Raw genomic sequence first — 13,606 nt, 5'->3', positions numbered from 1 at the left:
TTTCAAGCATTCACTTTAATGCTAGAAGTCTTTTGAATTCTTTTGATGACATTTCAAGCTGTCTTAACTCTTTGAAATTTACATTTGATATAATTGCCATATCCGAAACCTGGCTAAGATTCGAAAGTCCTCTTGTTTATATGCCTAACTACTCGTTCGTTTGCAATAATAGGAAATATTCCAGAGGTGGTGGAGTTGGAATGTATATTCATGATTCTTTTAATTTCTTAGTACGCACTGACCTTAATTTAAGCGAAGCAACGTGCGATTCTTTATTCATCGAACTGGAACAGTGCTCAGGGAAAAATATAATTGTAGGAACCTTGTATAGAGCCCCATCGTTGGACGTTAATTCATTTATTGAGGAGTTTGATAGCCTTTTGATCCGTCTTTCCAGGGAAAATAAAAGGGTATTTTTGACGGGCGACTTAAACATAGATATTTTAAAACACAACTCAAATTCTCAATCTAAGAACTTTGTGAACTGTCTTTTCAGTAATTTTTTTCTCCCTATAATTCACAGGCCCACAAGAATTACTAAGACAAGTGCCACCCTTTTAGATAATTTTCTGACAAATCAATTTGACTTAGATACTAAAGCTGGAGTGATATACTCTGACGTGTCAGATCACTTGCCAATATTTCATGTAACTTACATGAATGTTAGTAAAACTAAATCGGCAAGTCATAACGTACTCCGTAGATCTTTTACAACACAAAATATTGCGAAATTTAAAAATCAAATCGAAAATTCAAATTGGGACGAAATTTTTAATATGCAGGATGCTAATCAATCATATGACATATTCATAACTAAATTTACTACATTGTATAATAACAATTTTCCATTAAAAAAAAACACCCAGTAAGAAAATTAAACTGAAATGTTGGATGACCGATGGTTTGCTTCAATCTATTCGACATAAAAACAATCTATATAAAAAATATATCCATAAACCAACAGTTAGAAATGAAAGTCAATACAAGGATTCTCTTAAACAAGTGAACTATTTGAAACGGCAGGCTAAAAAACATTATTATAAATCCAAATTTGAAGAATACAAAAATAATATAAACCGTACATGGCAAATGATCAAGTCAATATTAAATAAAAGAAGAAAATCAACCTCCAACACTATAGTTTGTGATGAAGGTCGGTCGACAGACCCGTACCAAATAGCAAATACTTTTAATAATTTTTTCGTTGAAATAGGCCCAAAGTTAGCCAATATCACTCCTCAAAATGATACAGATTTCAGAACTTATCTATCTGAACCAAATTCAAAATCTTTGTTTTTAAATCCAGTAAGCCAACGTGAAATATGTAACATTGTCATGCGTTTCGATAACAACAAAACTCCGGGTCTTGATGAATGCTCACCTAAGATTGTTAAACTTGTAATCGAACTAATAAGCGAACCTTTATGTCATATATTCAATTTATCGTTAACCTCTGGGGTATTTCCTGACAAAATGAAAGTTGCTCGAGTTTCTCCAATATTTAAAACTGGTGACAAAGAGCAAATTGGTAATTATAGGCCCATATCAGTGCTTTCTGTTTTTTCTAAAATATTGGAAAAGATCATTTATAAAAGGGCGTATAGTTTTCTTGAAAATAACAAGTGTCTTTTTGAATCTCAATACGGATTTCGTAGTGACCACTCAACAGAACTAGCTCTTCTTGAATTAACAAATACAGTAATTGACTCCTTTGAGCACGACTCATTTGCAATAGGGATATTTATTGACTTGTCAAAAGCGTTTGACACTATTAATCATAAAATACTTTTATCAAAACTAGATAACTATGGTATTCGTGGAACTGCCCTCGACCTTTTTTCTAGTTACCTCTCAAATCGTAAACAATGCACCATTTATAACTCCATTCAGTCTGAACTTAGGACAATTGAATGTGGAGTACCGCAAGGGTCATTACTTGGCCCACTTTTGTTTATTTTATTTATTAATGACATTTATCGTTCGTCAAATCTCCTTTCCTTTATTATGTATGCCGACGATACCAATATTGTTTATTCTGATAAAAATCTTTATCACTTATGTGAAACTGTAAATACTGAACTAACAAATGTTTGTAAATGGTTTTGTGCGAACAAGCTTACCATTAACTATAAGAAATGCAACTACATTATATTCCGTAACTCCACAAAGCGTATTGATCTTAATCATGTAGTGGTGAAGCTTAACAATCAAATAATTCCCAGAGTTGAAAATACTAGGTTTCTTGGCGTTATCATTGATAGTAATTTAACATGGATACATCACATAAATGAAATTGAGAACAAAGTTGCAAAAAATATTGGAATAATATATCGTCTAAGTTTTTACTTGCCTAAAACTGTATTACGTACATTGTATTGCTCTTTAATCCTGCCATATTTTTATTACTGTAATTTAGTCTGGGCTAACACATATCAAACCCATCTTAAAAAATTATGTTCCCTTCAAAATAAAATTGTACGTATTATTTCTCCAGACGTCAGTATACCACCAGCAAATACCACGAATTTGTTTCATTCCCTAAAATTGTTGAAACTAGAAGACATCAACAAACTTCAACAATGTCATTTTCTCTACAGATGTTTAAATTCTCAAATTCCACAAAAATTTCGTGATTCATTTACACATGTTTCCAACATACATCATTTTGATACCCGTTCAAATAATCAAATATTCATTCCCAAACATAGAAAAATAATTTTCCAACACAACATTCGTTATACTGGCCCAAAAATATGGAATGAAATTCCGGATTACATAAAAAAATCTTTGTCGACAATCAGCTTTAAATATAAAATGAAAAAAATGCTTCTGTCGTTATATATATAAATATTTCTCCCTTCTTACGTTTTCTTTGACTTCTAACATGAACCATGGACAATTGTTGTTGCGGCATTTATACTTTGCCCCCACTGATATTTTGTTGAGCATTCTATTTTATTTCGTAAGTCATGCCCGCCTCCCCGCTCACGTCTCCCTCTCTTGTTCACTTTCATTTTCTTTGTTTTCTTTTTTCTTTTCTCTGCCCTTTTTCTTGGTATTGTGTATTGTATTTTTGTCTACAGGCGTATCCCGCCACAAGCCTCAGCTTTTAGGGTATACGCCTTCTTCCTTAAACCTAATATGTACATATTTATATATATATATATTTTGTTTATATAACAAATTGATTTATGTATGAATTTATGTTATGAAAAAATGTACTGAAATGGAAGAAAATAAATGTTTTATTTGAATTTGAATTGAATTGAATACCTAAGATGCTAAACATTTCTTTTTCGAACATTATACTAGACTAGTAATCGCAACTTTAAAAAAAAGTTGTGACTTAATTTGCCACATGTAGAATGCTGATAGCTAGGTGTAATAATGGTATCTATGATGGCTAAATGTTATATATTTTTTCTACGCTAGTAATTCATATTTTCACGTTAAGTCTACAAAGGGCCGATACCTATTTACAGGTGTGTGTATTTGTGTGTGAGGGGGGTCTTATTGTGTTGGGTGTCAAGGAGAGGTATGTGTGTGTGTGTGTGGGTGTGTATAATTAATGTGAAGCGCTGTAAGGTTGGTAAGTGGGTCAATAATATGTCTTCCTGTTTTAGACGGGAGCCTTTTATGCCTACTGCTAGGAAAGACTTTTATAAATATATAGTCATTTAGCCTTTCCTTTAGCCCTTCACTATATAGCTCCAACACATAATCAAGTTTAGTGTTAGTGTTGGTAGCACAATTTAAATAGCCTTCCAAGCTCTAACACCTAATCATGTTTGGTGTTGGTGGTTGTAAGCACCATTCAAAATGTCTTCCCTACTCTCCAACACCTAATCAAGTTTAGTGTTGGTGTTTGAAGCACAATTCAGATTGATTTCCCTCGTTCCTACAATCAAGTTTGGTGTTGGAGCTTGAAGCATAAATCAGATTGCTTTCCCGAGCTCCAACACATATTAAAGTTTGGTGTTGGTGAATGAATTACAATTTAGATTATTGCTTTCCAAGCTCCAACACATAATCAAGTTCACTATTCAGATTGCCTTCCACAATTCCAGCACCTATATCTGAGTTTATAAGAATGATCCAAATCACATTATTGATCACTATAAACACCAAGTGAGACCTGCCCCAAGACCAATCTTATTCCTATGTTGGTGCTGTGCTGGTGTGAAAATTGGCTCAAAACCCAACACCGGAAGTTCAACACCAAACTTAAAATCATCCGATGTGGTGTAGCCTTTAATCGAGGAAGGGGCTGCGGTTTTTTTCTTTACGATTGATGCTATTGTGTGAAACATCAGCAATACAAATTGGATGCGGAAGACTAGTTGCTGCGAACTGTAACAGCATCCAACATCATACTCTTAGGCCCGTATTCAGAAGTCGGGTTTAATTCATACTCTGGTTTTAAGTTGTGGTTTAACTATGGAAAGCCAGTTGTTACATAAATCTATAACAGTAGATGTTCAATGTATCAGCTTATTTGACTCCCAAAACATTATTAACTGCCTGGGAAGGATAAGTGTGACAGTTGTCTTCACATTAAATAATAAGCGATGAGCACAGTTAACATTAGAAGCATTCACTGCAAATAAAATTTTGAAACGTTTGGCTTTTCATAATTTTAGCACAGAGCTAGACCATGGTCTAAGTTAAACCAGACTTCAGAATAACGGTATCAGTCAGACTTCATTGGATATGAGTAATCCATTAACATTAATTATACTAGTAATAATAATAATGAATAAAAGCAAATTTGCATTCTTAATAATTAATGAAAATATATTAAATATATATACATATATATATATATTTATGTGTGTGTGCGTACATATGTATACGTACATATATATTTGTGTGTGTGAGTTTGTTTGTTTTGCCTTTGGAAAGTTGGTTCAGGATTTTGCCCCCCCCCAATCTGAAAAATGGATCGACGCCCCTGGTGGCAAACTCATGTAGATGTCCAACCTGTTCATGATTACCAAATGTGCTTAGAAAGTCCAATTTTAGGTCAGAATATCAAAAATTTTCAGTCGATTGTGAAGGTAACGATCCTGTTGATGTTTAGATCAGTGCTTAGAATGTCCAACTTTGGGAAGTGCGTTACATAAAAAAGTGAATTTATTCCACACAACTGAATCATTGGCGGACTTAGTGTCTCTAACTGGGGATAGTATCCTACCATGGGCGGACATCTCTCCCCAAAGGTGGGGGGACCAGGGGCTGGAAAATTTGAGAAGCAAAAAAAAAAAGAAAAAAAAAGGTTATCACCCAAAAGTAAGGTCATCTCGTCCAAAAGTCGATTTTGAATGATGCATTTCTTTCCATCATAAGAGATCAAAAATAATAGGGAGGACATTTGATATTGTGTCCCCCAGTGGCGGACCGTGACCCGGAGGAGACAAAGCATTGGAGGGGTACAGCGTTGTTCACACAAAGAATAAACAATACAGTGCCCCTCCAATGTTTTGTCTCCTCCGGTCACGGTCCGACACTATGTCCCACCTAGTATTTTGGGAAGGGGGGGGGGTCCCTCCAGGCTGAGATTTCCGTCCTTGCTTCCTACCACTACACACAGAACTTGAATTTAATTAGCAGAGCGGAAACTTTTTGCAAATCTTTTGAACTATATGAGATGGTTTGAAATGAAATGGGAAATATTCGTGAATTTCAAACATCAACCAGGGAGGCCCTCGAGAAAAGGAAAGTTTCCCCAGGAAGTACAAACTCGCTCAGTCACCCTCACACACACACCCATACAAATCCTCACAACATTGTTATCTGACCATCGGAGATGAGTTTTATAATCATGCATGGTTTTCCGGACCGGGTACGAAATCCGAGGGTAGCACGTCCCCGTTTGATGGGTAAAATGCATAGAGATAGGTGCAAGAAAATATTCTAATAAGTAAATCATTACAAAATCGCTCACACACCTATCGACACACACCCACGCACACACACATATTTAATTTATTCCTATTTGGGTATAAAGTTATTAGTATCTGCAATATGCCGTATACTTTACACTGATGTAGGTCTTTATAAGGGTTAACATATCAGCATGCTGTGTGAGTCAGCACATACCAGGGCGATACTTGAGAACACTGTGTACGTTAGCACACTTTATTTGGAAAACATGATTATATACACGTCGAAAATATGACAATTTGAAATAACAAGATATACATTATTTTTCATCTTTTTATATCATTTTAATGGATAACACATGGTTTCATGTCACTTTTGCTAAATATATTCTGGTGTCTGTGCATTTAAGAGAATTAATGTTGTAACCCGCCAATTTGTCGGTCTGGAACAATAATAATGATAGTCATGATTGAGATAATGCTAAATTTAAAGAGATTATTACAGGACAAGGCCATCCCTACAAAAAATTAAATTGCATAAAAGAGAAAAATCCAAGAAAGTGATGATATTTTAAATTTGTGCTTAATTATCACAAAACAGTTGTATTCACATCCAGGGGAGTGTTTCATTAACATTTTCATCCGACAAGTTGTCAGATCTGACATCTTTCTCTGATGTTGATTGGCTGAGAGGTACTGTTACTATGGTAACTGTCGGATAAAATGGGACTTGTCGGATAAAACATCTGACAAGTCCTTTCATGAAACGCTCCCCTGGTCGATGTGCAAATGAGAGGACTGATGACATCACTCACCATTTCTTTTTTGGTTTATGATATGAAATTTTATAATTTTCTCCCAGTTGTCCTGTAAAAAAGGTTTTATTCCTCTCTGAACAAAAATCAAAATCTGTTAGAAATGGAACACTGTATAATTCAAACAATAAAAACAAAAGAAATAGTGAGTGAGGGGAATCATTGACTCTCTCATTTGTATGTCACTGAGTTGTGCATACACTGTAAAAACGGTGGTGTCAAATCTGACACCAATTGGTATTAATAGAGGACCACACCCTGAGGTGTGAAAATAACACCCTAGAGATTGAACATAACACCAAATAGTGTAAATGTAACAACCATAGGTGTTGTAATAACACCTAGATGTGTAAAACTAACACCACCAATTTAACACCAGTGTAAAATAGCTGGTGTGGTCCTCTATGTACACCGGTTAACACCACAGTTTTTGCTGTGTTTAACTGTTCTGTGAAAAATAAGCAAAACTTAAAATTGGAACTTTCTTAATTTAGATCCGATTTTGATAACATTTTCAGCTTTGGGCTTGTTTGATTTTTTCTCTATTGATTAAAATAAACATTTTTCTGGGGTGTACTTGACCTTTGAGTTAGTAAGTAAGCTAATGGGGTGTCGTAATTGTATTTCTTGGTCATCATGGTCATAGTGAACATGATGAACATTTTTGTGATTAACAACACTGATTCAAAATAATGACATTGCTTAATGCAGTACTATACAGATTTTGATGATGGAATATGAATGTATTCAGGATTATCGACTAAGTTTGTCGACATTATGACATGTTAATCCTAATCCCATTTCCAGTTCTCATTCGGTCTTCCAGCATTTCCTGTGCATAAAAATAATAAAATTTGGTAATCATTAGATCATTTGATACAATATCGATAGTAGCGGCGATTTCCAGAAATCGTTAGTCCCCTGATTTGCCTACTAACCAGGGTGTACATATAACTCTTTTGTTAAAATAAGCGAAACTTAAAGATAACATAACTTTCATACTTCACATCCGATTTTTTTATAAAGTTTCCAGCGTAACATTGTTGGAATTTTTTCTTTTTTTTGGGGGTGAATTTGCCCTTTTATGAAGGAAGAGCAATCATTTGAAATTTATGGAACATCCCCCTAAAATACAAAACCACATCATATTGTCGTTATTTCGTGAGTACTAGCTAAATGTTAGTATTACATAGGTCATGTAGATTCGAATCAGTGATAGGTCAATACGCCATCACGTGACCATGGCTGCGAGGATCACATTTGTTATATTCTAGGTTTTGACGTCATCTCAGGGAATATACCGCGTAGTATTTTCAATTGCGGCGTTATATCCACTAATACCGTGTTTACACAGTGACACGGCTCGGGGGTTCGACACGCGAGCCGTGCTCAACACGGCAATTTTATGCTGTGTAAACGCGATCAGTGTGATCCGCGAGCCGTGTCGAACACGGCTTTTTTGATCCGCCAAAATCGTAGGTTTCAACCCGCGAGCCGAGTCAGACTCGGCAATTTTTTCGTGTGTAAACAGAAAGCCGTGTCGAACTCTCTTGACCAGGTCACTGCGCGCTTTCACTTTTGGCATTGTTGTTGTTCGCACGGACAAGATTCGATTCCGGTGGTGAATTTCCCGCGTTTAATTTGCGACGTCATAATTCTTCTTCCGTTCGAGATCCGCGAGCCGTGTTGAACTCGCCTTTTTATATGTACGTATAAACGCGATCTCTGATCCCTTCTTCGCAGTGTTCAACCCGGCTCGCGGATTCAACACCCGAGCCGAGTCAATGTGTAAACACGGTATAAGGTGACGTCACTCGCTGCATACAAGTTGCGCAACAAGGTAGTTGATGTACGCGCTAGTGTTAACGCGTCGATTGCATGAAGAACGCGCTTAATGTATTTTCAAAAAAAAAAAAAACTATTATGACGTAGATGGATCAGAGCAGTAGCAAGAATTTCGGGTTTGAGCCAGATGATGAATACAATTTCTGATGGCGAATCCACATATACTATATAATATAACAGATATTGCCTGGTCTATCGTTTTAATAAATAACATTTCAACTCCCCTCCGAAGCTATATTTTTCCCTCGGGATAATATTTTCCCTCAGCGCTGCGCGCTTCGGGCAAAATATATTCCCTTGGGAAAAATATAACTCCGTCGGGGAGAGGAAATATTATATTCAAACTCTAGGTAGGCAATATCTGTTTAATCTATGCCATTTTCACCTCTGCCTTCTTGACTTTCTGCAATTTTTACCCCGCCATTTTTACCTTCTGCCATTTTTTACCAATGCCATTATACCATTGCCATTTTTACCTTCTGCAGTTTTTACCCCTGCCATTTTTACCATCTGCAATTTACCCCTGCCAGTTTTACCTTCTGCAATGATTACCCCTGCCATTACTGCCATTTTTACCTTCTGCCATTTTTTACCCCTGCCAGTTTTACATTCTGCAATTTTTACCTCTGCCATTTTTACGCCGAACGACACCAGAGGCCGGGAGGACAATCGCTTTCCTCAACTGCAAAGACACAAGAAAATAAGATGGTAATAAGTTTAACGTTGAAAAAGAATATTACGAATACAAATTGATACATTACTGTATTCCAAACTGATTTTGATTACTTAGGAACAAGGTGACATTAATTTACTCTTTTTGATCAAAGATCTCCGGTAATAACGAAAATAGTCAAGTAGGCCTATGAGCTTTAGAATACATTATAATGATAATAATCATAACAATGCTTATGATGACGATGACGGTGATGATTGTAATAATAATAATAATCATAATGATAATGACAATGATAATAATGATATTGACAATAATAACGATAACGATGATGATGATTTTAATGGTAAAGGAACCCCAAAGATAATAATCTATAATGACGGTAATGATACTTAGTGAAGGTTATTGGAATGACAAAAAATTGATAAATATATTTATGGATAACTGCTATGATTTAATATCACCTTATTTTTGCAATCAGATCACTGTAAACTGTCTCGAAATGACAACATCTTCATAATACCACCGCCAGAATGTATATCACTGCAAAACATTAAAGGCATACAAATTTCTGAACAATGAGAGTAAAATTTGTTTTATTGGGCCATTATTGAGATTAAATGTATACGTCATACATTATTTTTAACCCTCGTTTTGGACATTTGACTGTGCTTCAAGTTGACATGACAGGGTATACAATATGTCCCTCAAAAAATGTTAATGGCACTGTAGATGGGCATACTATTAAAAATACAACACTATATTATTTATACCTCTTCACCAGTAACATAAATTTAAATAAAAAACAATTTATTCGAATGGAATCAACGCCACCATTCGAAAGACGTGACCAGGGGAGCGTTTCATCAATATTTTCATCCGACAAGTTGTCAGATCTGACATCTTTCCTTGATTCTGATTAGCTGAGAGGCACTGTTTCTATGGTAACTGGCGGATAAACTGGTACTTGTCGGATAAAATGTCCGACAAGTCCTTTCATGAAACGCCCCCAGATGCGAACCTAGAAAATGGCAGAGCTACAGGGGCCTGCAGGCAGACCCTCACACATACGCAATACTTCCTCCTCTTCTTCTTGTTAATATCCTTGTTAAAATTTATATCGGCATTCTTTTTCTCCTCCCTCTGTTCATTTGACAAATTTCTTCGTTATTTTGTGTATCATATCTCCACAAAAGCACTAATGATGTGACGTAAAAAAAGTAAGATTAAATCTTACCAGATGCTCCGTCCTCAGCCACTTCTTTAGCAATATGTACGAAACCTACATGTCGAACAAAAAATCAAACATATTGAATAAAACCGAAGTAGGCCTATGACATTTGATTTCTGTGAAAAGAAACTGAATATGAATATGTCTCCTCATCATGTTATTATGTTCCATCCTATAATCGTCCATTAAAGGTCAAGTCCACCCCAGAACAATGTGTATTTGAATAAATAGAGAAAAATCAAACAAGCATAACTCTGAAAATTTCATCAAAATCGGATATAGAATAAGAAAGTTACGGCATTTTAAAGTTTTGCTTATTATTCACAAAAGAGTGAAATGCACAACTCAGAGACATGCAAATGAGACAGTCAATTACAGTCCATCACTCATTATATTTTTTTTTGTTTGAATTATACAATATTCATTTTTTACAGATTTGACAATGAGGACCAACTTGATTGCCCTATAAAGTATTAAACAATGTTAATTCCACATGTTCAGGGAGGAATTAATCATTGTTTCACTTGACAATGGGGAAAAATTATAATATTTCATATCTCATGTAATAAAACACAAAAGAAATAGTGAGTGGATGACGTCATCAGTCTCCTCATTTGCATACCAACCAGGATGTGCATATAACTGTTTTGTGAAATTAAATGAATTTTTTAAATGACATAACTTTCATATTTTACATCCGATTTTGAGGAAATTTTCAGCGCTATGCTTGTTAGATTTTTCACTTTTTATTCAAACAAACTTTTTGTTGGGTTGGACTTGTCCTTTAAATAACTTCACAACTGCACGATTACCAGCCATTTCCAACTTCTCGTTATTTATCCCACCCACGCCCAGTCATTTAGACGATTCTTCAGAATAGATTATGATATACATTTTCAGATTTGAAAACAATACCCTATCAATGCGGTTGATTGGTGAATAGTTTAAGCAGTTATTCGAATTTGTTTTACATTTTAGGGAAACAATCGCGACTTCGGGGGAGAAACCCCTGTTTTTCAGATCTTTATAGAATGAAATAGTGAATAATGAAATGACGGAAAAGACTCAAATTTAAATCAAAGCTTACGAATTTCAATCCACTTTTAGATAGCAGAATTGAAATGAAATAAAATAGTAGACACAAATCGGCATCTATTAGCACTAAAACAATATAATACTCACCAGACTCTTCAAGTTTCACGTTCCCGTCCTCAGCTACATTGATGAAAAAAATAACATTAGTATAAGATTAATATGGTTTCTAATACGCCCAGTAACCTAGTACCAAGAACATCATAGTAAAAATGTAGTAATATAGTAAACAGTATAGTAAAGTCCTCCCATTCTAGAACAATGTAAATTCCGTTAATTACTCCCGATCGTTTGGTATAACCCTGGGTCCATGGTATACCGTATACTATAAGGCGTCAAACTGCAGAGTCGTAATAACACGGGGTCGAAAATTCCGCATGCATTCGAAATTCGACGCTTCGTTATGCCGAAGCTTCGAATATTCCTAAGGTTCATTATTCCAAAGGTTCGTGATTTCGAAGGTTGTTAGTCCAAAAACGAAATAAGATTCAGTTGGACTGGCAATTACTTTTTTCCTCGGGGCTTCGCCTCTCTCAGAAAATAGTGATTGCCAGTCAAACCTCTGATAAACTATTCCGAATATACTTTCTCAAAGCCTGATATATTTGTATAATATACATTTTCGGATTTGAAAACAATACCCTATCAATTCGGTTGATTGGTGAATAGTTTAAGCAGTTATTCGACTTTTTTTACGTTTAGGAAAACAACTGCGACTTTGGGGAGAATCCCCTGTTTTTTCAGATCTTTACAGAATGAAATATTGAATAATGAAATTACACGAAATGAACGGAAAAGACTCAAATTTTTATTGAAAACTTTTGAATTTCAATCCACTTTTAAAAAGCAGAATGGAAATGGCTATAAACAGTAAACTCCATTCTACTTAAAAATCTAGATTTTGTTTTAAATAACAATGTCAAACTAACCATTAATAGATAATAAGTATAATGAAAATGTGACTTTAAAGCTCAAATTCAGCTATGAAGAGTGCCCGAGGCGCATTAATTGAATTAAAAGATTTGAGGATATATTTAAGACTCAAAAGAGACCTATTAGTTTATATCTTCAGGAAGGCTATTCCACTATGTGGGGGTATGCAAATGCTCATAACTTTCTTATTATTTGGTACTTTCTCAAACTTTCATTGATTTGTTTCTTTTATTTTTGTTTTGTCTTAAATCAAGCTTACTTGTTACCAGGGTTTAATTCTCCTTTACCGTAATGAAACGTTTTATTTTTTTAAAGAAAATACCATGAGATGAAGAAGCTTGGTAAACAATGAAGATGAGTACCATGAAGAGAGGAATGGCGAATCGTGTGGACTTCATCTTGTTTCAAGACTTGAACAAAAGTTGCAGGATCGTACAGGGTCAGATAAACTTGTTGAAAGCGAATACCGTTGTCGTCTCTGTCGTCTTTGACGTCCGAATATATAGTTCTCTATAGACAATCCTCTATTTGTAGTTTCAGCGCTGTTATTCGTGCAGTTATTTTAAATCACAAAATTAAATTTATTGTGGTGGAATGAAATAATACCTGCATGTTAACGTGATTGCACTTTCTTTCCTTTCTCATATCATAAGAAAGTTTGTTTTTCTTTAATTTAATTTGCGGCTTCACTGACAAATAAGATTGAAAGTCGTTGGCAACGCCGAACGATTGACTTTGTTTTTGAATAAAAGATATGAATGTCATAACTTTTAAAAGATATATAAAATATATTTAAGAAAAACGAATAATTGGATTGATCTCACTGCTCCAAACCATTTCAACCACATTTCGTATGGTCCCATGTGGCACTTGAAGACTCAGATGCTAAGGGACGCACCATTAGATACCCAGGGGGGGGGGCTGGAAGTTTGGGTTGATGCATTTTTCCCTTTCTTCTTTGAGCAATTCTTTTTCTTTAATCCATTGAGACAAGTTTTTATCACCTTTCAGATGATTTGTCAGTGGACATTTTTTTTATTTTTAACTCTGATTGTGAGTAAATTTTTTGTTGTTGCTCATACAGCAAGTCAATTTCTTTTTTTAAAGACAAACTTCCAGTCCCCCCCCCCCTGGA

At 35.1% G+C, this 13,606-nt stretch overlaps 1 long non-coding RNA gene across 1 annotated transcript; it reads right to left on the bottom strand.

Moving 5' to 3' along the window:
* Positions 1-7,208: 7,208 nt before the first annotated feature.
* LOC121415175 lies at positions 7,209-11,659 on the bottom strand. Its single transcript, XR_005969962.1, has 4 exons — positions 11,629-11,659; positions 10,453-10,497; positions 9,167-9,224; positions 7,209-7,529 (listed from the first exon to the last, which is right to left on the bottom strand). It is a non-coding gene; the product is annotated as an uncharacterized LOC121415175 (long non-coding RNA).
* Between the last annotated feature and the right edge of the window lie 1,947 nt (positions 11,660-13,606).

Source organism: Lytechinus variegatus, chromosome 5 (assembly GCF_018143015.1).
Source record: "Lytechinus variegatus isolate NC3 chromosome 5, Lvar_3.0, whole genome shotgun sequence".
Classification (NCBI taxonomy): domain Eukaryota; kingdom Metazoa; phylum Echinodermata; class Echinoidea; order Temnopleuroida; family Toxopneustidae; genus Lytechinus; species Lytechinus variegatus.
This window is presented reverse-complemented; position numbering and strand designations above follow the sequence as displayed.